The following is a 24,728-nucleotide window of genomic DNA, read 5'->3' as shown; positions in this document are numbered from 1 at the left end:
CCCAAGGCTCATACAGGCCTAAACAATAGAGTGCTCCTACCTCCAAAAGCAGAGAAGACAAATCACAACCTTACAGGAAACAGTCCCAATGACTTCCCTCTACCAGATCCAAGCACTTTTCTTTTGGCAGCCCCCTTGGGGGAAAACTAGCACTTTTTTCATCAAATTGGCAAATGGTTACCCAAGACAAATGGGTCCTGAAAATAGTGTTCCAAGGCTACAGGTTCCATTTTCACACCCTACCAAGGTCGAAAGGTAATGCCAGACCTGCCACACAGTCAATGGTCAGAGGCACAAAAACAAATTACAGCCTTCATGGACATGAGGGCCATTCAGCAAGTACCACAAGAGCAGGGGCAAGGATTTTACTCCAGACTTTTTCTAGCACCCAGAAAGGACAAAACCTGGAGACCAATACTGGACCTGTTAATTTTAAATACGTTTCTGGAAGTTCCAAAATTCAAGATGTTGACTCTACAGCAGCTACTGCCCATGCTGGGCAAGAAGGCTTGGCTTGTAACTTTGGACCTAAAAGAGGCATACCTGCATGTCCCAATCAGACAATCTTGCAGAAGATACCTTAGATTCATAGCTGGCTCAATGCATTACCAATTCTCTGCACTGCCCTTTGGCTTCTCTACTGTGCCCAGGGTCTTCACAAAATGCCTGGCAGCAGTAATTGCATTTTTGCAGACAAAAAGGAATTCAAATATATCCCTACTTGGACGACTGCCTAATTCAAGCAGAGAACAAAGACATTCTTCTGAAGCATCTGGTGTTTGTAAAAAGATTACTAATTGGCCTAGGGTACACAGTAAACGAAAATAAATCAAAACTAGTGCCCTCCCAAGAGATAATATTCCTGGGTGCAAGCTTAAATACAACTGCCCAGATGGCTTATCTCATGCCAAGCAAACAAAAGCATCTGACTACTTACTTCAAGAAGTTGGCAGCAAAAACCCACTTATCTGCAAGGAAAATCCTGCAGGCCTTGGGTTTCATGGCATCTTGCATTCTACTAATTCCATATGCCAGACTGCATATGAGGAAACTACAATGGTACCTAAAAAGTGTTTGGACTCAGCATTGCCATAGCCTGGAGACAGTAATTGCACTCATTCCCTGCCTGCAACAGGAGTTTCGTTGGTGGGCAGAAGCCTGTCACCACAACAAGGGTCTGCCATTCAGTTTACCCACAGCCAGACAGACACTGACAACGGATGCATCACATTATGCCTGGGGGGGCCCATATGGCAGGAAAATGTATTCAGGGCACATGGCCTACAAACCAGATGCATCTTCACATCAATCAAAAAGAGATGCTAGCTGTTCAAAATGCCCTGACAGCTTTCAAGGACCTGCTTCATCCAGGACAGTTACTGATAAAGACAGACAACACTACGGTCATGTGGTACATAAACAAGCAGGGAGGTACACATTCCTACCCCCTCTGCAGACAAGCAATGACCTTATGGGACACAGCATTGGCTTTTCACGTTCACCTGCAAGCACAATTCCTGCCAGGAAAAACAAATACTCTGGCAGATGAATTAAGCAGAAACCTCGTGGATCCCCACGAATGGAAACTGGATCCACAAGTCTTCAGAATGATAATAAGGAAATGGGGATGCCCAGACATAGATCTATTTGCCTCCCCTCACAACTGCCAATTGCAGAGATTTTGCACAAGGATTTATCACAAGCAAGCATGGAAAGTGGACGCCCTATCCTTCAGCTGGAAAAATCTAACGGTATATGCTTTTCCCCCACTGCTTCTCCTTCCTAGGGTACTCCTAAAGGTCAGACAAGAGAAGCCAAAAATTATACTGCTTGCACCAGACTGGCCACGCCAGCATTGGTACCCAATCCTAAAGAGCTTGTCTCAAGGTCCAGCATGGATATTGCCTCAAACTTCTCACTTGCTGACCCAACAAAACAATCAGATCCTGCACAGCCAACTCAGGACCTTAAATCTGACAGCATGGCGGATAATGTAGCCATTCAGAACACTCCTCTTTCAAAAGCTGTTATGGATGTTATCTTGGAGGCCAGGAGGCCCAGCACCAGAAAATCTTATGCAGAAAAATGGAAGAGATTCTGTGCTTGGAACCAGGAACAAGGCATTGACACTTACGTACCAAATATCCCTCAGATTTTACAGTACCGAACTGAGATACTGAACAAAGGCCTTTCCTTTTCATCAGTTTTCATCCAGACAGGGTTTCTCTGAGGACAAACCCTACATTTATGCCTAAGGTGGTGTCCAGTGTGGCCCTTAACCAAACCATTCACTTGCCAACCTTTTATCCTATTCCACAGAACAATGGTGAGAAACTTCTGCATTCTTTGGACATACACAGGTAGTTACGCTTCTACTTGGACAGAACTAAAGCTTTCAGAAAGACTGAGCAACTTTTAGTGTCATATGCTGCAGGATCAGAAGGAAAGGCTATCTCAAAAACAGACTATTTCTAAATGGATAGGCCATTGCATCCGTTTCTGCTATTTTCAACATGGCAAATCAGTGCCTAAGGGCATTAGGCCTCATCCAACCAGAGCAGTAGTCACTTCAGCAGCCTTCCTCAGAGGAGTACCAACCAAGGATATCTTAGAGGCTGCAACGTGGAGTTCAGTGCACACCTTCACAAAGCACTACCACTTACCTCTTTACTCTAAGTCCAGAGCAGGCTTTGCCACTGCAGTTTTGCAGGGTCTCATAGCCTCTCCTAATCCTATTTAGCCCAGCCACCCTTCCTCAGCTTTGGGATTCAACCCAAGAGTAATGACTGCAACACTGAAACACGATGAACATAGTACAGTTGTGTGCCTACCATAAATGTAGATGTTAGAGTGTATTCACTGTTGCAGTCCAGGTTACCCACCCACCATCCCCCTTTTCTTTGCTGGGACTTATCTGCTCTTCATTATCCTATACAGCCTATTTGGTGTATTTGCTTGTAGATTAAGGAAATGTTATTTTTGTGCATGTATTTTTATTGGCATATTTTTCAGCCTACCAATTTGGGGGCACCTGACATCTTGGGCAAGAAAAACTGAAGAAAATGGTGTTGGCTGCATCTTTTATACGCCTGGCACACTGACATCAGGGAAGAGGCTACAGCAACTGACGCCAGACCTAGACTTTGGAATTCTGGCTGACTGAATGTCCTGCCAGCAGGATAACCCAAGAGTAATGACTGCAACAGTGAATACACTCGAACATCTTCATTTATGGTAGGTAAACAACTGTACTTTACTTGCACAACATGTCACTCCTTGTGTGGAGATGCATTGAAGGCTGTGCTGTCTGTTACTAGTGAAATGAAATGTCGATGTATTAGGCACTGTGTTTCAGTGACAAGCCCACAGATGCAAAGGAGTATGTGCACTGAAAGACTGATTGCTTAGAAATGGAAAGGAGAGGGAGCTGGCTTTATGAAAATATTTGTCTTTGTGTTAATATGCTAATATTTGTGTCATTTGTGATAAGAGTATTGAGCCACTAATTACCACTGTAGCATAACTCCTAGGATGAATGACATAAGGAACTGAGAACTACTGAATGTAGGTCTTTCTAAACAAGCATGTCACCCATCCAGATCATTAAACATGCAGTTTTTCATCTAGGGGATCCTTCTCCATATAAGCTGAATGCAAAGCTTATTGATTTATCCATTGTCAGGCAGTTTGCTACAAATTGAGCATTTGATATGATTGCAAATCAAGTACTAACTCACTGGAGTAGAAATTGCTCCATTTTTAAGGAATGTTTGCAAACCTTGCCAAGGAATTCCTGAAACTCCGCATTGTAGTGGTCAGTGGTAAACTGGCACATACTGATTAAGGGGAGGGACTTTCAGTGAGGTTATGTTTGGGTATAAAGTATTGTGTTTCAGGTGTTTTCAGTTTATAAATGGCAAATCTTCATTCTTTAAGAATCAGCACATTTTCCATTTTTTTTTTTTTTTTTTTGAAAAAAATAATTGTCTACAGAATGGAAACACTGGTTTACCATTTTATAGCATGGACAAAGAAAGGTTCCCTTGTTGGTACTGCGTAGTAGATCACATAGGTATGGACATATTATATGCGATGACATAGTGCCATCAGGTGTTAACTGAATAGTTGCTAAATTGTTTAAACTGATTGAAGAGTGCAGTTTAAGGTAGGCTTAATTATTGAATTACATAAACACCCAGTGGCAGTGTTATTCATGTTTTATAAAGCTGCCATACTTAGAGGTGGATGTTTATTTAATTTTACAGTCTGCCTTCATTTTCCAGTGTTGCAGTGTTAAGTGGTAGCTGCACTGTTTATCATTTTATGCTCTATTTATACTTTGTTGACCAGGTTGACCATTTGCATTTTTCAGGGGGAACCCAAGATGGGTGTCATAGTGATGAAAATATATTTAGCCAGGACACTGGGTAAATGCTCATACTCTTTCCAGTAAGTGAATGGGATCTTTTACAGTGATGGTTCCATGGTTATTTTCTCATTCAGAGTTTGTCACATTAAAGAGTGCAAGCACCTCCTAGCACTGGAAGGAGTGTCAAGCTGACCAATTACAAAATAGATGAAGGGGGGAGATGGAAAACAAAATTAATATTCCTTACCGGCTGCACATATCAGTCAGTATGTGACCTAAGCAGTCTCAGTCTAGTCAAACATAGACTTGCACAAAACTTGCCACTATCCATTTTCAGTTTTCCACAACTCACTATTCCAGGCTGTGGCAATCAGTAGGTTTGTTGCATTTCATAGTGACGCCTATGCACAGTTTAATTAGAAATGTAGTTTTCTGTTTATTGAGAGTCCCATTGTGGTAGATTGTACATCTGCATGTTATTAATGTATGTTAAGTCTTTTGGTAATGCAGACCATACTGCATCATGAGGTTGAGGTTATGGACTCAAAAAAATTAACTAAAACAGTAACTTTCTCAAATAATTTGGTAGTTGCTCAGACTGGCAGCCTCTGTAGTCTATGTTGTACAGAGACTCTGGTTATAAGTTTTATACTTCTTTTTGAGCCAAGAAGGGCCTTGCCCTATTCAGCATCTTTTACCTGTGTGGAGGCAGCAACTCCTTAAAGGCAGTTAACATGCATCAACAAGTAAACAAGACATTTTGATAGAATAGGTACCTGACCCTGCTCATTCCCACCTGTGGATCTAGCTCCCCCTACATGCAAAGCAAAGTAGTGTGCTGGTTTCAAGTTGATCTTGATAATTGGATGAACAGTTAAATTCTCCATTGGGTTATCTTGTGTAGCACTTCTAGACCAAATGGCTGAATGATGTTGATTTACATAGAAATTCAAGGCTTTATTTGGCTATGCTGACTGCATGCCTTGCATCAGTGTATGAGACTACTGTAGTCTTTGAGGCATGGCCAGGCCATTAGTAAAAAGCACTGAGAAGAAATAAACTTTGAAATTGTTAGTGTTTATGAAAATGGGGGGGTTAGGAAAGGAGGATGATAAAAGAAGAGTAATCGTATGCATGTTGAGTTCTGGCCAGTAGGATTTAGGATGACCCAAAATATGAGAGAGTTGGGGCTTGGTGTAGTGGTTAATGTCTTGTCTTACAAACACAAGGTACAGGGTTTGATTCCCACCTTTGCTCATTGCCAAGTTAATGGCTAGGCATATAGTAGTCTGCAGACTGATTGCCTAGAATTTATCTACAACTCTGGATATTTATGCAAACGAAAGCACTAGCATACCTAGAGCTGATCTAATTGGCTTTTGTAATTTGACAACCAAGTAGCATTCCAGTGAAGCAAGCATTTATATCTAGCTTTAATTAGGACTTTTATTTTTTCATACAATTGGTGGTACCTTAGTCCTTTAGCCCTATCTGTGAAGTTGAAGGGAGTAGTCAAGGTCATGATATTATTTACATATAAGAGCTTTAACATGATCAAATTTCAAAAAAAGGTGCTAGTTAGTTTAGGCTGGTTTAGAAGGTAAGTAGAGTTAGCTGAGTAAACAGAATGGCTGATGATCTGAAAGGGACTGACTGCATTTATCTGATCAAAGTGAAAGGATAGGACCATGAGCACCACGGAAGTTGGGAAAACAGTATCCTTAATTTACTTGGTAGGAATGGTATCTGCAATGTCTGAGAGAGCACTGTTTTTGTGAAGAAGTATATGTTTTAGGGGAAGGAAATGGTCTGGTTAGGGTTAAAAAGTTGCAGGAGTGTATGACTATTGTGGCCCAAGCCCATTTTAACTAGAGATCTCTTACTAGTACTAATCTTTTTTTATGGGTCCACTTCATCCTGATATCAAGACCACAAGAAGGTTACTGAAGCATTTTAAAGAAGATGATGGTATAACTTGCATCAGCTTGAATCCTGATGGGCCTAAGCAAGGTGATCAGTGCTGCAATCCAGTCTGGATCGAAAGTGGTCTTCTAATGAGCCAAAAGCTGAGAGAGGCAGAAGTATGAAACTTTCCCATAGCCAAGAGCATCCACCTTCTGTTTGGTGAACAATTCAGGAGATTAGAAAATGTAAATCTAAATTACTAAAAAGTAAATTAATAAAGTGGCAGGGGCACAGCCCATCCCCTGAGATGGATCTTACAAGTGGAGTGTTCCCATGCTAGTGAGCAGATGACCACAGGCAGCTGTTCAAAGCTGTTTTTGGTAACATGACTTAGTGATGTGCTATGGAATGGGAGGGCATCCATATCCTTGCATACCAAGCATCTGCCCATAGATATGTGAGTGAAACATGGCCATAAGATGCTGACTAAATCTAGGAGAAATTGGAGCATGATGTCATGTTTGTGCAGGCTGGGTAGTGAAACTGCTACTTAGCATGATATTTTTAGTACAGTAAATTTGACAAAGGTTCTGCACCAGTGATGGTGTTACAACTCTCTGAGGGCTTATTGCATTCAGTACTTATGTCATAGATATGGTGCAATGGCCTCATGGTTCAATTAGAAACTACAGGGAGAGCAGCATTCTGTGTAAGAGTTGTTGGGACAAGCCCTTACAGAATTTTTTCACCTTTCATGAAATCAGTCATGATTTGTCTAACTTTTGATGAGGCTGTTTTCATTTTAGAATAGATGCATTAGTTTTCAATTCTACTGCAGAGGTAAAGTCACAAAGATATTCCACCATTTTTTTTTCAAATAAATTTATTAATTTTAACTTATTTATAATATATGCATATTCAAAAGTTTTTTTTTACTTAAAAATATACATTTTTCAAATCATCAAAAACTGGACTTTAGAATTGATTCTTATTGTATTAAAATATTAACATCTCCAATCTGTCCCAGCAAGAAGGTTTTATAGTACAATTTTCAGATATTAACTTGTTTACTTTTTTTTTTCATTATTAGGTAAAATAGTGGCTAATTCTATGAAATCATTGAATAATGGAATTGAATCAGATTTCCATTTTCTAGTAATCACTTTTGTAACAACTGATAGAAGACCGTAGAACATATAACAGAAGGTATTGGAACATTTACCAGAATTGTTGCTCTTGTAAGGTAACATTTCTTTGTCCATACAATCTTAAAGAAGTTATTTATATTTTTCAGCACTTACTCCACAGTGCACAAATACATGCATCCAATCTGATTTGGTCATGTTACCACATCTCCATTTCTTTTAGAAATTTCTGACTTACAAATGATGATTGGATTGTTGTAATAAAACATATATGAATATATTTCCATGTACAAATTTTCCAATATAAACCTGAGGATGATAAACCTATAGATCAGACAGATCTTTCTGCATCTAGTGGGTCATTAAAATTCTAAAATCTTTTGTCAAGGTTATTTTTATTAATTATAAATTTATATGATTTAGAAGAGGCATCCTTTCAGTGTAATATTCCCTTGAATAATAGGTAAGTATTCAAAAAATTTAGGATATTGTTTTTCATTGTCATTCGTATAACACAATTAACATTTACATTTTTCAAATATACTGTGTAACGTAAGTCTATCTGTATTATCCAAACTAATTGTTTTCTTCATTTGTTCTAATGTTAACAATGAACCTTTGCCTAAACAATCATACCAAAGTGTTAAAAGAAATAATATGTTAAAGTTTTGACTTTCTATGAATTCTGGTAAACATGCAATTTTGAGTAATTTAAACTTCAATTTTTTTAAGTAATGGGAAACTTCTGATGTCTGGTTCATCTGGATTCAACCTGTGAGACTTCAGATCTGAAACTGGCTGATTCAGAAGCCATTAGCCCATTTTGGCTCTGCCTTCCTTACCCATAACTCCTTGCTTCTCCATCAACTTCTCAAATGTAGGTTGCCACCATTCATATCTGCAGCTTGGTATTTGGCTCCTCTTGGTGGTTTGTGTTTTACCAGGTATTTAGAGTGAAATTGGTAATATTTTCTTTCCCTAACCCCTTAGAGTAGTGATTATTTTTTTTCTGTTAGTTGCAGGTTGTTTTGAAGTAGTTAGCCTAGATATTTTCTCTCTTTGCCATTCCTGCCTTTTTCCTCTTTGGCTTTTGCTGCTGTTCTGTCTAGTGTGGTTGTGTGTTAGGATGGATAAAGGTTTTAAAAATTGCATCTCCTGTGGGCACAAGTTGCCCTCTCAGGATGCACACCTTAATTGTCTACTGTCTAGGTCCTGAGCACTTGGACTAAGGTTGCTCCATCTGCAAGAGCTTAGGCTCACCCATTATCAATGAGCGCAAGGCCAAGTTCGTTTTAAAGGGGCTTTTGACCTTTAGTTCTTCCAGTTCTGTGTCTGATTTCAGACCTTCTTTCCTGGATTCCAAGACAGGGTCTGAGAAGCCTCAGTCATGAGACTCTAGGCATTCTAAGGAGGAGTGCAAGAGGTGGTGTTCTGGGATGGCTCCCTTGGGTTTTCTGCATTCAAAGGTCCTGCGACTTTTGACTTCCCCAGCAGTGTCAGCACTGGCTTTGGCTCGGATACCATGGAACAGATCACTTTCAGTACCAAAAACAACAAAAATTTCTTCTCCAGCTGCAAGTATTCCTAGCCCCTTCCTGGTTAAAGAGGCATCTACAGGCAGGGTATCATCCCCCTTTTCCCTTGTACTCCTTCACTTTGGTTGGCTGAATCCTTCCCGTCTCCACCCTGGTTCAGTGGTTCCCAACTTGGATCCAACATGTGAGTTCATCTTCCCATAGAACATCAAAGCCATCCGCAGTAGCCTTGTTTGTCTGGTCATTAAGGTCAGTGGGCAGCATTAAATACTCATATCTGGAGCAACTGATGAGGTCCTTTTTGCAGGCAGCTCTCTACTCCATTGCTTGTGAGACCATCACCTCAGATACCTGGGTGTTAGTCATTTCCAAAGGTTATGTCATTCCCTTTACAGAAGTTTGACACTATCTCCCAAAACATCTCCCAGATGTTCCACCCCATCAGAGACTTTATGCAGCAACAGAGTTTCCACCAGACCAGATAAGATCCCGGGTCTAATCTAGATTTTTTAGTACCAAAGAACTCAAAGGACCTCAGGCCAGACTTGGATTTAATCAAACAAAACCAGTTAATCAAAAAGACCAAGTTCCAGATAGTCTTGGTGCAGTCCATATTACCTCTTCTGAGGAAGGATGATAGGATGTGATTGATAGACCTTAAGGATGCCTATTATCACATCAAGATAGATCACATTCCTGGAGGTTCCTTCACTGCCGGCTGAGAGCCAGTCACTACCAGCTCAGGGTCTTGCCATTTGGTCTCACCACAGCCCCTCTGGGTGTTCATCAGGTGCATGGTAGTGCTGCAGCCTGGCTTCAGCTGCATGGATTTCAGGTCTTCCCATACTGGGACGATTGTCTCTTCACCACCCCTACAAACCTATCATTGATCTTGGCCAGGGACTCCTTGCTCTAGCTAAGTGACAACTTAAGCATCACAGTCATTTACCCAAATTGAGCCTTTGGCCTGTACAAGTCCTAGTGTCATCTGGACTCTGTCATCTGGACTCTGTCTATCAAATTGTCAGGCTCCCAAGTTCCAGAGTTTTCAGTTTTCGAGCAAAAGCCCTGTCTGTGATTATAATTCCAAACCCTCCAGCTGACGCACTTTTAAGGTTTATGGGTCATATGGCAGCATCTACATGACTGGTCCATCTAGCCAGATTTCACATGAGGACCTTACAGTGGACAATGGCCCATTCAGTGATCCCTCCGTATGCATCTGTTGGATTTCCCTATACTACTGATGAGCATGTCTTGAGCAGATGCAGTGGTGGTTAGTCTCCATTAGTGGTACAAGGGAGACCGTTTCTAATTCATAATCTTTCAGCCCTCTGTCACCACAGACACTTCACTGTTGGGGTGAGGGTGCATTTCAAGGTGAGGGCAGTTCAAGGGTCCTGATCGTCCTCATAGGATCACATCCACATTAGCATTCTGGAGAGGAGTGGTCCTCCTAGCATTGCAGGTTTTTCAGGATGACCCCCCCCCCCAGGGATGTGATTGCTGTATAGATGGACAACATGTCTGTCATTTGGTATCTCAACAAATGGGAGGGGGAACATGTTCTTATCCTCTTTGTCAGGAGGCCAGCCATGAAGACTTGGCAGTGAGCGATCTCTCCACAATTTCTGGTGGCAATGCATATTCCAGGAAGTCTAACATTCTGGTCAGCCACAGCAGGAACATTTTATTGCTTCATGAGTGGTCCCTAAATCCGACAGTGATACCTTGTATTTTTTGGCGCTGGGGTATTCAGTGTTGTGACATGTTTGGGTCCCCATCCAACACCAAGTGTGACAGCTATTCCACTATTGCTGTCCCTCTGTGTCAAACACCCAGGGGGGTGGCTCTGATGTTTGCTTGGCCCCCAGGTCTCCTTTATGCTTACTCCTCAGTTCCCCGATAGTAAAGTTTTTACAGATAGCACATTGGTTCACCAGGTATGGTTTCCCTTTCTTTGGCCTCTTCTGAAACACCACCTTGGGTGTTGGATCCCATTCCAGATGTCTGAATTCCTCCCAATCTTCAGTCCCTCATGTTGGTAGCATGGTTTGTCCAGTTCCTTAATAGCCAGGAATCCCAAGTTTTTGCAGACTGTTCATATATTCTCTTCTCAGAAAGAATCTACTGGAAAAGTGAATACCAGTAAATAGAAGAGATTCATTTTGTGGGCAGAAGCTTAGGGAGTTGACCCCGTCTCTGTTCCCTTGGAGTCTGTCTTGGCTGAGTCCAGCATAGTTTCTAGCTTTTCTACTATCAAAGTACAGTTAGTAGCCATTTATAACCTTCATGTTAGTATTATATTGGTAGAAATAGCAGGCCATTGGCCTCCCTCAAGATTTCCAAGGCTTTCCTCAAAGGTACTTTTCTTCATCCTCCAGTACAGGATCCAGACCCTACCTGGGATCTGCCCTTTCTTCTTCAGATTCTAGCTAGTCCTCCTTTTGAACTTTCAGTCTCCTTAGATTTGAAGCTGTTGTCCTTGAAGACTTTGTTTTTGGTGACAATTATCTCCTCCAAAAGGGTTTCGGAATTGCAAGCACTTAATTATTCTCCCCTTTACTTGCTTTTCCATAAGGATAGGATTTCTGTTCATATGAATCCTTTTTTACCTAAGGTAGCTTCTGTGAATAACCTTAATAGTTCCATTCACATTCCAGTGTTTTTCACCAATGTTTCCAACAAAAGCAAATACCTTTTGCATTGTTTGGATGTGCATAGGCAATTAAGGTTTTATCTTGAATGTAGCAAGTCTTTCAGGAAATGTAGCCAGTTGTCTGTCTCCTTTTCAAATTCCAGGCTGGGCCTGTCCCATGTGTAAAGTAATTTTATCCAATTTTTTTGCATAGTTTTGGAAAGGCAAGACTCTTCTACAAAAGACTAAGGGTCATTCAACTAGGGCTGGAGCTACTACTTCAAATTTCTTTCTAGAGTATCTGTGGGTGATATTTGCACTGCTGCTACTTGGCTGGGGCACCACTCTTTTGTTTGACATTATAAGCTGGACATTCAATCCAAATCCAGGGCTTCATTTGGTTCTACTATTTTGCGGAATATACTTAATTCCTCCCGAGGAATTGACATGGCTGGGGACTCTGTCCCACAGGTTAAATCCAGACAGACCAGACAACATTGGATACAAAAGTTATGTACTCCCATAACAGTATATGTTCTTCATGATTCAGTGTTGCAGTCCTGACTTATGGGATTTCCTGCTTCTGAATTCCTTGGTCGGCCCGACTAGCAGAGTAAAAAAGTCCCTCCTCCCTGAGCTGACATCAGGACAGTTGGATATAAAGGGAGCTAGTTGACACCATGACATCAGTCTTTCTTGCCATCGAAGCCCAAAGCAGTTGTGAGTGCAGTAGTCAGTCTGCACTGGAGTGAGAAACTCTTCTAAAGCCAAGTACCCCATTGGGGAACTCTTTCTTGCTTGTGACTCTCCCACACAGAGACTTTCATATTTTGTGTGTCACTTGTTTAGGCTTAAACCACAACATCCCAAATTGCCATCTGTGTGCCCTTTTCAATACTAGGACTATAAGACATAGGGCTGAAATATTGTCTAAGTACCTTAGTCAGGAATCTGCTTCCTGTCATGCGATGGCATCAGCTGGTCATCCAGCGTTTGAGCTCCCTAAGTGAAAAAGGAAAAAAAAGACCCAAATTTGGGGCCTCTGACAACCTTTCTCATTCCACCAGTCCCCCAACACACATTATTGCAGAGGAAGGAGAGGCAGCTTCTCAGTCCCCTTCTTTGACTGAGGTGGTGGCGCAGGCCTTTTTCCAGACCCTTTTGGAGTCTGACATGATGTTGGGTCCTTCAACTTCAACTCAGGCCTTGATATTCAGTTCATTGGTTGGGTGATTAAGCAGAACTCTGCTTCCAGCTAATGATCCTCTACCAACAATGTCCATTCGGGACATTTACCAAGATTGAGTATTTCTTTCAAGAAAACTGGCATCAGTAGTGGACATGCACAGGCCCAAAGCAAAAGCTACACCTAGAAAGAGCTTGAGCTCAGCTACTGTGCCTAGGCCTACTTGCCCCCACCCCACAGGCTATCAGCAAAATTTGGTCAGGTTGGCTGAGGACCTTATTTCTTTGGTCAGATGCAGGCACTCACCCATCTGAATCTCCACCAGGAAAAGTAAGACTGACCCAACTCCTGAAACCTTTGTAGAACCCTTGATTCTGATGAAGATTCTGATCAGGAGGACTCTGTCCTTGAAGAGGAACCCATCTTTACCTCCTTTGAGGATTCTTATTCAGAATTGCTGTTACCTTCTGCTTCACACCCTGATGACATTACATTTGGGGTGATACTGCATGCCATGACAGAGTTTTTCCAGCGGCAGGTGGAGGAATACCCCCAAGCTAAAAAGAGGGTCAGGGATTTCCTCCATCTCCCTCAACGCAACCCCCTAGCTAGCCTTCCAGTTTTGGAAGTGGGAGATGTCTTTTTGGAATCATTTCTAAATCCAGAATCGCTTCCCTCAGACCCTCAAAATCCAGACAGGTTTACAGGGTACTGGACTCGCACAAATTCCTTTTTAATAACACATATGCTGACACAGAGTTTGTCACCCCAGGCTCCAAAGGAGATAAGGCTAGTACTTAAAACCCATTACCTATGGACAAAGAAAGCATGGCCCTTGACAGATTTGGGAAAAAGGTTTACGTTTACATTTCCTCCACCCTGGCCATGAGGAGCCTCATTTTCCAATTCCATATGAGTAAATACCACCAGAGTATTTTGGGAAAAAAATGATGCAAAAGATTTCCTTCATGGGGGACAAGAATGCCTCCAAGGAATTGCTGGAGCTCTGCCATTCCAGTTTCCATGTAGCTAGGCACTCCTTGCACTGCAGATATGATGCCCTAGAGGCATCTTCTCAAGCTGCTGACTCTGGCTTGGTCATCAGAAAGCATGTTTGGCCTAGGGAACAGACATTACCAGAGTATGTCAAATCTAAACTAGTAGATGCACCCCCGGACAAGAACTCCATTTTTGGACCAAATGCTGAGGCTGTGTTAAAAGATGGAGAATAAAGCAAAATCCATGCAAACAAAGATGTCCTCCAAGTCCAGCCACTTAGCTTCAGTAGGAATTTTCCCACTAAGCATTGGTCCTTTCCCTCCCAATCAAAACCCAGTCAGAGGAAAACACAAAGGGAAAGGCCTCATAGGCAGCAACAGCAATTGCAGAGGGCAAGGCAGTGATCCTTAGGAACACCCAGGCTGGGGAGTTCTAGGCCACAAAGCCCCAGCAGAGATCAGCAATGACTCATGCCCTACACACCCTCCCACCCCCAACCCTGGACAAGAATGGAGGAAGACTTTCCCTAGTCAAGGAAAACTGGGCCCTCATCACTTCTGACAAGCGGGTTCTGGAAATGATCTCAAATGACTGCATGCTCACTTTCAAAGAACCAGCAAGATTCTCAGTCTACTCTGATGTGCCACAAAACCAAAGGGCAGAGGTAATTTCTAAGATTCACAACCTGTACTCTGTTGGAGCCAGTACCAGACCACCAAATAGGAAAAGGTTTTTTCTCAAGTGTATTTCTGGTCCCACGGAAAGAAGGATTTTGGCACCCTCTCCTGGATCCATCCATCCTCAATCAAGCTTTCCTAGTTCCAAACTTCAAAATGCGTACTCTTCAAAAGCTTCTTCCCATGATCACACCTCAGGCTCTAATAGTCACCTTTGACATGAAAGATGCCTATTTACACATCCTTATAGAAGAATCCAGCAGAAGTTTTCTTCACTTCAGAGCATGTATCAGTCGCTTTCAATTCTCTGCACTTCCATTTGGTATGTCTCCTGCTTCCAAGGTCTTCACAAAATGTTTGGCCCCTGAGATTTCTCTCTGCAGAACAAGAGGCATCCAAAGTTATCCTTATCTGGACAACTGCCTCATTCAGGCCACAGATCGGTCCAGGCTCCTCAAGGATCTGGCCTTCACCCAGACCCTACTCTCTTCCCTAGGGTTCAACACATACCTCTGCAAATCCAACATAAACCCTTCCACCAACTTAGTTTTATAAGGGGCTCTGCTGGATTCCTTTCTCCAGAAAGACCATCTTTCCCCCAGACAAGGCTTCCTTCTTAACCCAGTACTTACAGGGCATTGTGCAGAGGCAATGCCTCTCAGCCGGGGAATTCCTCAGAGCATTAGGCTACATAGCATCTTGTATACTAATGATCCCTCTGGCCAGGCTACACATGAGGAAGCTTCAGTGGTACCTCAAGAATCTGTGGCATCAGCACTCACAGTCCCTGGAGATGGACATCAACCTAATTCATTGCCTTAGGGAGAAATTGGCATGGTGGGCATGAGCATGTGCACAGAACCAGGGTCTCCCCTTCAGTTTCATCTCTCAGGACAAACCTTAACCACAGATGCATCAGACATAGCCAGGGGAGCCCATTTCCAGCACATCCTATCCCAGGGCAAATGGGAAGAGCAGATCAGACACAAGCACATAAATTTGAAGGAATTAATGGCAATAAAGAAGGGCATAGAAACCTTCAAGGATCACTGGAAACCAGGGGTCTACTTATCAAAACAGATAACACAATGGTCATGTGGTACATAAACAAGCGGCCACCCACTCCTACCCTCTTTGCCAGTTGGCAATGCAGATCTGTGAGACAGCCAATGACAGTTACCTTTGAGAGTAGATCTGCTGACTCATGCAAAGGGAATGATTGTGCACCCCAACCTGCAGATTCACAAACTCTCTGCCTGAATAATTCATCATAATTCTACCCTGAGCACTTTCTGAGTAGTCGGATACTTAATATCCTCAGAGTTTGGAGTCCAGAAGACCCAGTACTAGGAAAGCACTCTGTCAAGTGGGAAAGATTCTCTATTTGGTGCCAGCAATAAGGCCTCAACCCTGTGTCAACAAACATTTCAGCCATTTTTGGAATACCTGGCTATTTTGGTGGACAGAGGCCTATCCTTCTCATCCATTAAGACATGCACTTCTGTCATAGCCCACATCCCTAATGAAACCATTTCTTAGGGGAGTGCAGTACATCAGACCTCCCAGGAGGCAGCCAACCCCTCTTTGGGACCTCAACTTTCTTCTAGAAAAATTGACCTTGCCCCTCTTTAAATCAGCTGATTCAGCTGATTTAAAATTCTTGACCTGAAAGATTGCTCTTTTACTGGCTATCACCTCAGCTAGAAAGGTCTCTGAGTTGCAAGCCCTCATGGCAGTGAAACCTTTTCTGATCTTCCACCCAGACCAAAGTGGTCACGGACACTTCCCTGAACCAAGCCATACACTTACCTACCTTCTTCCCTAAGCCACAGAACCAAGAAGAAAGAATCCTTTACTCCATGAATGTACACAGTTAACTTCACTACTACCTTGACAGGACTAATACTTTCAAAAAATCAGAAATGTTTATTTCCTTAGTCTCCAAACAAAGTGTCTCCAAGTGCATCTCTTTTGTACACTTACCATGGCAAAAAGCCACCTGACTCTGTTAGGACCACTCAATTAGGGCCACTTCTACCTCCACTGCATTCCTGAGGGGTGTACCTACCAAAGACATTTTGGAAGCAGCTACTTGGTCATCTGTGCATACCTTTACCAAGCACTACCACCTGTCAGCCTTCTCCAATTCCAGAGCAGGATTTGCCACTGCCGTCTTGCAGGGCATCCTCTCTTCCTGTTAAGGGCACCTATCATCTTCATCTCAGCTTTCAGTATCATCCCATAAGTCAGGACTGCAACAGTGAAGCACAAAGAACATAGTACACTTGTGTGCATTTACCATAAATGTAGATGTTCGAGTGTATTCATTGTTGCAGTCTTCTTTTCCTCCCTCCATCTCCTCCATTATCCGTACAGTAATAGCTTATTCCTCTCTCCTCTTCTTCCAGAGGACCCTCTGCAGGGATGCTCTACAGGTGCCCTTTCTTCTAACCTGGTCCCTTGCTTAAGATTTATCTATAGGACTCCTACCTTCTAGTGGCAAGGAAAAATTGATGTCATGATGTCAGCTGGCTTCCTTTATACCCAACCATCCTGATGTCAGGGTAGGGCATCCACCAACTCAGAGATGAGGGAGTTTTTACTCCGGTAGTTGTGCCTACTAACCATCCTGATGTCAGGGTAGGGCATCCACCAGCTCAGAGATGAGGGAGTTTTTACTCCAGTAGTTGGGCCTACTAAGGCCTTCTGAAGCAGTAAATTTTAAGTCAGGACTGCAACAGTTAATATACTCAAACATCTACATTTATGGTAAGAGTGTACACAACTGTACTGTCCATGTTGTCTGTCTCCATCTGGTTCAACCTCCCCGCCTTTCTGCTCCTGACTTTATTGCTGATTTGGTGAGTCTTCTCCTGTGAAATGATCAGACTGTAGAGGATCTTCATTCAACTCCTCTAGAGTCTCACCTTTCCCCTTGGGTGTTTTTTCCTTGTATTTGTGGGAGTTTGGATTGGTTGGATATGCTGTAACATCATATTTGTACTCATGGGGCAAACTTGATGTGGGGGAATTATGGGTAAGGGAGGTGGAGCCAAAATGGGCTAAAGGCTTTTGAATCGGCCTCTGTCTGATCCAAGTCAGATCTGAATTCCCACAGGTTGAACCAGACAGAGCCCGACAACACAGATCTATCATTATGGTGAGTACATACCTTTTTTTTTCTAAAAATGTTCAGTATATTCCTCATATAACTTGAATCCAGTTTTACTTTTATATTCCTGTCTACATAATTTTTTAATAACCATAATTTATTTTATGAGTTCCTCTTTACATAAATTTTCTGTATATGATTTTTTTTTTAATTTGTTCTTGTCTTCCGTTTACTTTTAAAATGTGGACTTAACCAAGGTGTAATCATATTTAGAACTGTGGCTAAGGAGTAGGATTTTAAATGGGGAAAAATTATCCCTCCATGTTCCCATATTCTTGTATGATTTTATATGAAATTCTTGATTTTATTGGGTACCACAAAAATAAAATTAACATTTGTTTTCTAATTTTTTATTAACTTTTTTCTGGAAACATGGAAGCTGATTGTTTTACCAAAAATATTTATGTCTTACAACTACTTTTAGCAGCAGTAGTCTTTCTTCAAATGTAAAGAAGTATGTATTCCATTGTAGAATTAAAGATTTTATTTCATCAAAAATACTGATAAAATTAGAATTAATAATTGGATTAGTGTCTGAATAAATATTTATTCCTAAATATTTCATATTTTTTATCCCAATCACAGTTTAATTTATTTTTAATGTTTGTATCTATAGTTTGCTTAAAGTAACTTCAAATTTTTTATTGTTAACGTGCATTGAAGAATTTAATTTAAACCACTCTAATTCCTTATTTATTTTAGACATTCCACCATTCTAATTAATTCTGACTAACAAAAACAATCTGACTAAAAACATGATAACTAATGGGAGAACAGAGACATCCTTCTGAATGACTCTGGTCTCCCTATGTCTAGTTAATCTGGATGCAGTGAGTTGCTTTTGCAACCTCTTCCTCTAGAGTTGGTTTTGGCTGAAGCCTCTTGGCATGATTTCTGTGTTGGTTGCATTACCACAAATAATTTGCATTTGCCCCAGACCATTGTCTCTACCGAACTGTGATACTGAGTTGCCTTCAATGTTAGAAGCTAGCATACTGATCAGCAAAAGGAATAACAGTGTATCCATGGTATTTATTTGTAAGGCGGATCCCAGGCACTGTATCAAGATCTCTGTTGCCCAGCCATGACTTGAGGCTTTCAGGGTGCTATGTCTGAATCTATGAGACATAAAGTACTGAAGAAATCTTTGAAATGTCTGAGGCTCCTTCTAAGAAAAGGAGTGTGGAACCTTAATGTGGAGGGGTTCATATATCACTGACACTGAAGAAGTCACTGACACTGAAGATGATGTGCTGTTTTTGTGATCCAGATCCCTTATGCTACAGCCTGTGCATTTGACACTATGTGCACCATATGCTCTGCATCTCCAGCAGATATTTTCTGCTTCTGTAATGTCCTTCAAAAGATGGAAGAGTTCCAGTGCAAGGCAAAAAGAGTATACAGAGGCCCAGAAATTTCATAGGCCTGACTGAGCCTAGGGCACTTGCTCTTCCTCCAATCATGGATGTCCTGGAGAATGTTTCTGTGGAGATAGACTCCCTCCCCCTTCTCCTAGGCAACCTAACTGTGTTTACAGGGTAAAGGATTTCTATAAATTCCTTTGCAAGAATACTGTAACTGATGCAGCTGTGATGTCACTAGATTCCAGTAAGGGATCTGATCAGCTACATCTAAGAATCATTTAGGTTCATAGGCTGTTGACTATTGGGCAGCTAATAGCCTAGATAACGATCCCTTTGATATATGAAGGCATGAATTAATACCAGACCCTGACTTGGTTTCAGACCCTTTCCAAAAGGACTTGACAGGCCAGAAGAGGAGTGTATTTGTTATCAAGGGTATGCTTGAAAGGGGTCTTAGAGCTACTCTGTTTTGCCTCTAAGGGAAAGGTTGCCATTTTTTCACATGCCCAAAGTGGACATTGTCCAGACAAATTACACACTTTCAATAACAAACTATGCCTGTGAACAGCGTAAAGGAGTGGACTTAATTTTGCTGCCAAAATAAAAGATCCCTTTCAATGAATTTTAGTTTCTGTTTTATATCATGTTAGTGTGTTTCAGATAAAAAATAATTCCTTCATGTAATTATTACATGAATCTTTACATTTTGCCCTGAAAATCTCAGGGCATTTGCTGTTTTCATATATTTTTTTTTTTATGATAAAACTGCCCAGATAGGACTCTCCTGCATAAAGAGGGGCAGGTGGTAGCCCTGTCTAAGGAAAGTCTATTCCATGAAAGATGTATTCTCTTCAAAAGATATCTATCCTCTCAAACAAGTCTTATTTATATTTCAGTGATAGTTTAGGTCTCTCGACCATGTGTTTTGGAGTGGTATTAGCAGAGGTGTAGCTGGCTCACTGCTAATTCCACAACAAGCCAAAATTCCACCCAAGGTTGCTCTTCAATTAAAGAATAGAAAAAAATGATGGATGGCTGATAGCTCTCCCAACACTTTGTGCCCAGCAATTGCCCTTCTCACTCCACCCTAGCTACATTTCGGGTTCATTTTATGAGCATGTAGGAGTTGCAGAACACCAGATCTTTTGAGGTTCTGTAGACAGACCAGAAATCTTCTGTTAAAAGTTGTTTTAAAAAAAAAAAGTGAGAGAGTTTTAAGATGACCAGAGGAGTAGACCTGGACAATGGCTTCCTTGAATTGAGAAGATATGCCCCTAATGATTAGTCTGGTTGTATAAAACAATTTCCTAACAGTGGACAGATGGTGGTCAAAGGATAGTTCATTGTCAATGAAGGTGCCCAAGTCTCTAATGACCAAATAGATTTTTAATAGGGTGTCACCTATGTACTTGGAACAGGAGTGCCAAGGTTTGCCAAAGGACACAATGCTAGATTTTCTTTTAGTATTTAGTTTGAAGCAGTGGTCCATGTGCAATTTGTTAGCATGAGTTAGCCCCACCTGGAGAATATACGGATCATTAGGGATGTGTATGGCAGCTTCAAGTTTTCAAAGAAGAGTGGTCCCAGGACCAATGCCTGAGAGATACCTCTGGTAATTATTCTGAACATTTGTCTGCAACACAGACTGAGTTCATTTAGTGAGCCAATTTGCTATCTATTGAGTAACATATGGATTAAATGTATCAAAGGCTTTGGCCAAGTCAGGTTGTACCATGGGGGCTGATTTAGCAGACTGTAGTGCCTTATTGACATGTTCAGAAAAGTTCAGGTTCAGGAAGCAGGATCTTCCTTTCACAAACCCAAATTAGTAAGGATACAGAATTTGAAGACTGCTTGACATGGTGACAATAAGGCAGTCTTGCACATTGTCAGACACCGTGGAGCTAGCCTTGGAAAGTGGTATTTATCACATGCACATGGGTCATTTGGGGAATGGTATAAGCTTGTGAAAATGCTCTGAGTAATTTGGGAGACATGAATGTAAAGTTTGAGCTGCATTTGTCTGCTACTATTTTGGCAAAGTCCTCAGGGTTTGAGAGATTGTTATAATAACTCCAAGCATTACTGGTTATTATTTCTTTGGTCTTGTTTCCCATGACCAGGAGAATAAGATACCTTTTTCCCACGTCTATCAAGTAAACACATCTGCTACTTTGTCCGTCAAAGCCTAGAACTACCAAACCCATGTGCTTTTTTTTCCATAATCCCTGTTGGATAACACCAGGACTAAGGCAGAGGGGATCTTTGGTAAGGATCTGAAACAGGAGATGAGTTATGTAACCTGACTGGTCAGACAGCAAAGTACTCCTGAAATGTAGATATGAAACAGTAGGTGCATCATGTAAGGCAGTAGCCACAAGGTCTGTGATTGAGAGATGTACCTGGTTTAGGATTTGAATCCTTCCAAACCATGTAAAAAGCTCTTTATAATGCATCTTTGGAAAAAAAACTACCATTTAGATCCCCAGTTGAAGTTGTATTCAAAATATGGTGGAAAAGGGCAAACCCATCCAATCTGTCAAGCAATGTTTTTAAGCCCAAGTTCCAAAATTTGTCAGGAATTACCCAGATAAATCTTGACCCTTATATCCTGTGCAAGAAGTCAGTAAATCAAGTAAAGGGAACAGTGGAATTCAGCAAAGAATTGCAAACAACATGTAAGAAGGCCCTGACTCAGCCAGAATACACCACTGCTTCCATAAGTCTAACCCAACCCACCAGTCTATCCCTCCATGTGCATTTCCTGTCAGATAAAACTGGTGGAAGCTTATCTTTCTTAGTTCAAAATTGGGAAGCACAACTCAGGACCAGTGGGTCCTACACATTTTCCATCAAGGTTAAAGTTGTAGTTTTTAGAAACTTTAATATTTGAGGGAATTCCCCCAATTCTAAAAGATCAGTCAGATCTGGTACATGCTGTCTTGAGAGAGATGCTGCATGAAGGGAATACAGAAACAAATCCACTTTAGGGTGGAAGGCACAAGCTTTGTACTCCAGACTATGTGTCACTAGAGAGTGATACATGGAGACCTGCACTAGATGCATCTCTTGTATCTTATCTAAACAACCTTCTCCTTGTTTCTAAGCTCAGAATGTTAACTCTGCAAATTCTTCTTCCCTTGCTGTCACCTTAAGTTCTCATGGTCACACTAGGGTGCCTACCTCCATAGCTCCATTGTTTAGGATCCTTGGGTTTGGACTGAAGGTGGGAGACATTACCATTTGTATTCCTTGCCCACTGGCATGTATGATGTACACAGAGACTTTATTAAATTGTGGATTTCATACTTTTCTTTTGCAGAATAAATGGCATTCACAAATACCCTTATCTAGATGCATCTCATTTAGGCAAATTCTTGGAGGGGATATGCAAGGCTTTGGGTTTTAACCTGAATTGATTCAAAGACATAAGTTTGTCTACCAACTTGAAGTCTAACCTTTTTCTCACAAACAGCCTGGTCTTCCTGGGTGCATATGTAGGCACAAGCCTCAAGACAGCCTTCCTCCCAGACAACAAGGTCAGTGCTCTTACCAGTACTTTCAGAATGTTGTTCAGCAGGACTAAATATTCACATGAGAATTTCCCAGAATGCTCAACTCCATGTCCTTTTGTATTCTGATGGTGCTGCATGCTTATGTACAAGAACTTCGGTGGTATCTCAGAAACGGATCAGTATAGTCATCCTTTGAAGACCAACATCCTCATCCTCCTCTGATTAAGGAAGATCTCATGGTCAGTAGCACAGCCCCCCTGATCAATCTGGGACTGCCTTTCTCAGAAGCCCAGCTCACTATGACCAACTTCGTATTCCTCAGACCTAGCTTGTGGAGCCCATATGGACACACTTGAAGCTCAGGGGTAAAACATAAGAAATAGCTGTCATTCTGGCACTGAAGGCCTTTGTCCATATACTCAAGGAGAGGGGTTCTCCAGATTATAATGGACAGCACATCTGTGATCAACTTGGCCTTCTATCTTGTCTGTGTGTATGTTGAGATCTCTTGTTCTTCTGTTGGGTATACTCTCTGATTTTTCAAGAAAAAGGAGGTCAAGGATTGCTGAAGGCATAAATGAGGTACAGATTTCCCTCAGAAGCTTATGTGAATTAATACAGGGACAAGGATTCCTACATTTTTTTGATATGTCAAGCAAGATGCATTATATTCTGTAATGGGTCTGACCAGGGCAGAGTTTAAGGAGAACAATGGTGTACTTTGTTTTAGAAGAAATTACTTTGGTAATTAGTTCTAAGATACTGATGTAGAATCAAATTAAAGGGAGCTATCAGCCGAGGTGTCCACATTTCTAATCACCGAATTGCTTGATAGTGGGGTGTTACTCATGCAGTAAACTAAATCAATTAGCTGTTTCCTGAAGGGGGTGATATGCATTTCTTGACATTTACTTTAAGTACTTCTTCAGTGTACCAGGTGTTAACAAATGTTAATTCAGTGAGTTAAGAATGACTGGGGTTTTTGGATGGTGCAGTGGTGCAGCAGTAGTGTTGTCTCTTCACAGCAAGAGGTTCTCCGGTTCAATTCGTGACTGGAGTAGCATCTATGTGGAGTCTGCATGTCCTCCCTGCATTCATATGGGTTTCATCAGGGTATTTTGGTTTCCTCCCACATTACAAAGACATGCATCTAGAGCGTTTCTCCCCGGGCCTCCGCTGAAAATTGGCTTCATTCCAAGTCTGATTTTCCTGGTAAACAAATGTTAATAAATAATAAATAAATGTAGTTTCAGGGGGAATTGGCCACAAACTTGTTTACCACTCCAGTAGCAGTGTCTTTCTGGTTTGAGTGGAAGGCTGCATTATGGAAAGGTTTGGAACAGTCTTGTTAAATATGTACGTTTCTAATGTAATTGGGCAATCAGTTGCTATCTTGAGTTCATGGGATGCTTTGCTGGTCTTTATGGTTGCATTCAATTTCTTATTTTTTATGCTTATGAAGACAGGTCCAGACCCTACATGGCAATTTGACCAGTTTCCTCCATTATGCAGTCAGTTTATATTGACTGACCACAGTCACAGCAACTCCAGAATCTTGGAAAATAGATTCATCCTTCCTGAGTTGGACAGGTCTGTTTCTCTATGCTTTCCCCTGCTATACCTTTAATCCCCACTGTACTTCTAAAAATAAAGGAGGAAATGCCAAACATCATATTAGTGACCCTTTCTGGCCAAGGTAACACTGGATGTTCTTCCTGTTTCACTGTTGAAGTCATTACATTTGGGCAACCTGCCAGCAGTTGGCCTGAATAATCAAAGTCTTGGGCCCTGCGTCAGTTGCTGTCTCCTCTTCCATGATGTTAGGGGTATAAAACATGCAGCTGACGCTATTTTTTTCAGTCTTTCTTGCTGCACGGTGCCCGGAGCAGAAGTAGTTCACAAGTGCTGGTCGGTCAACTCCTGAAATTTTCGCATTCGAGTTTCAGAACCGAAGTCTTCAAATAAAGCTAAGTACCCCGTTGGGGAAACTTTTTCTTGCTCCTTACCGATGTCAGTAAAACTTAATAATTGCATTACTTGTGGGAAACAAATACCTCATAAGGATTTTCATTTGTACTGTATTCCTTGCCTAGGCCCAGATCATAACGTGCCTTGCTGTCGGTTAAATGTAGCACAAAACGAATGCACTATTAAGCGTCGGTATATCTTTGCCTCAAAATATTTTGGAAACAGATTTAATTACCCTGAAATGTCATCGGATAG

Source organism: Protopterus annectens, chromosome 3.part0, assembly GCF_019279795.1.
Source record: "Protopterus annectens isolate FY-2018-M chromosome 3.part0, PAN1.0, whole genome shotgun sequence".
In the NCBI taxonomy this organism is placed as follows: domain Eukaryota; kingdom Metazoa; phylum Chordata; order Ceratodontiformes; family Protopteridae; genus Protopterus; species Protopterus annectens.
This window is presented reverse-complemented; position numbering follows the sequence as displayed.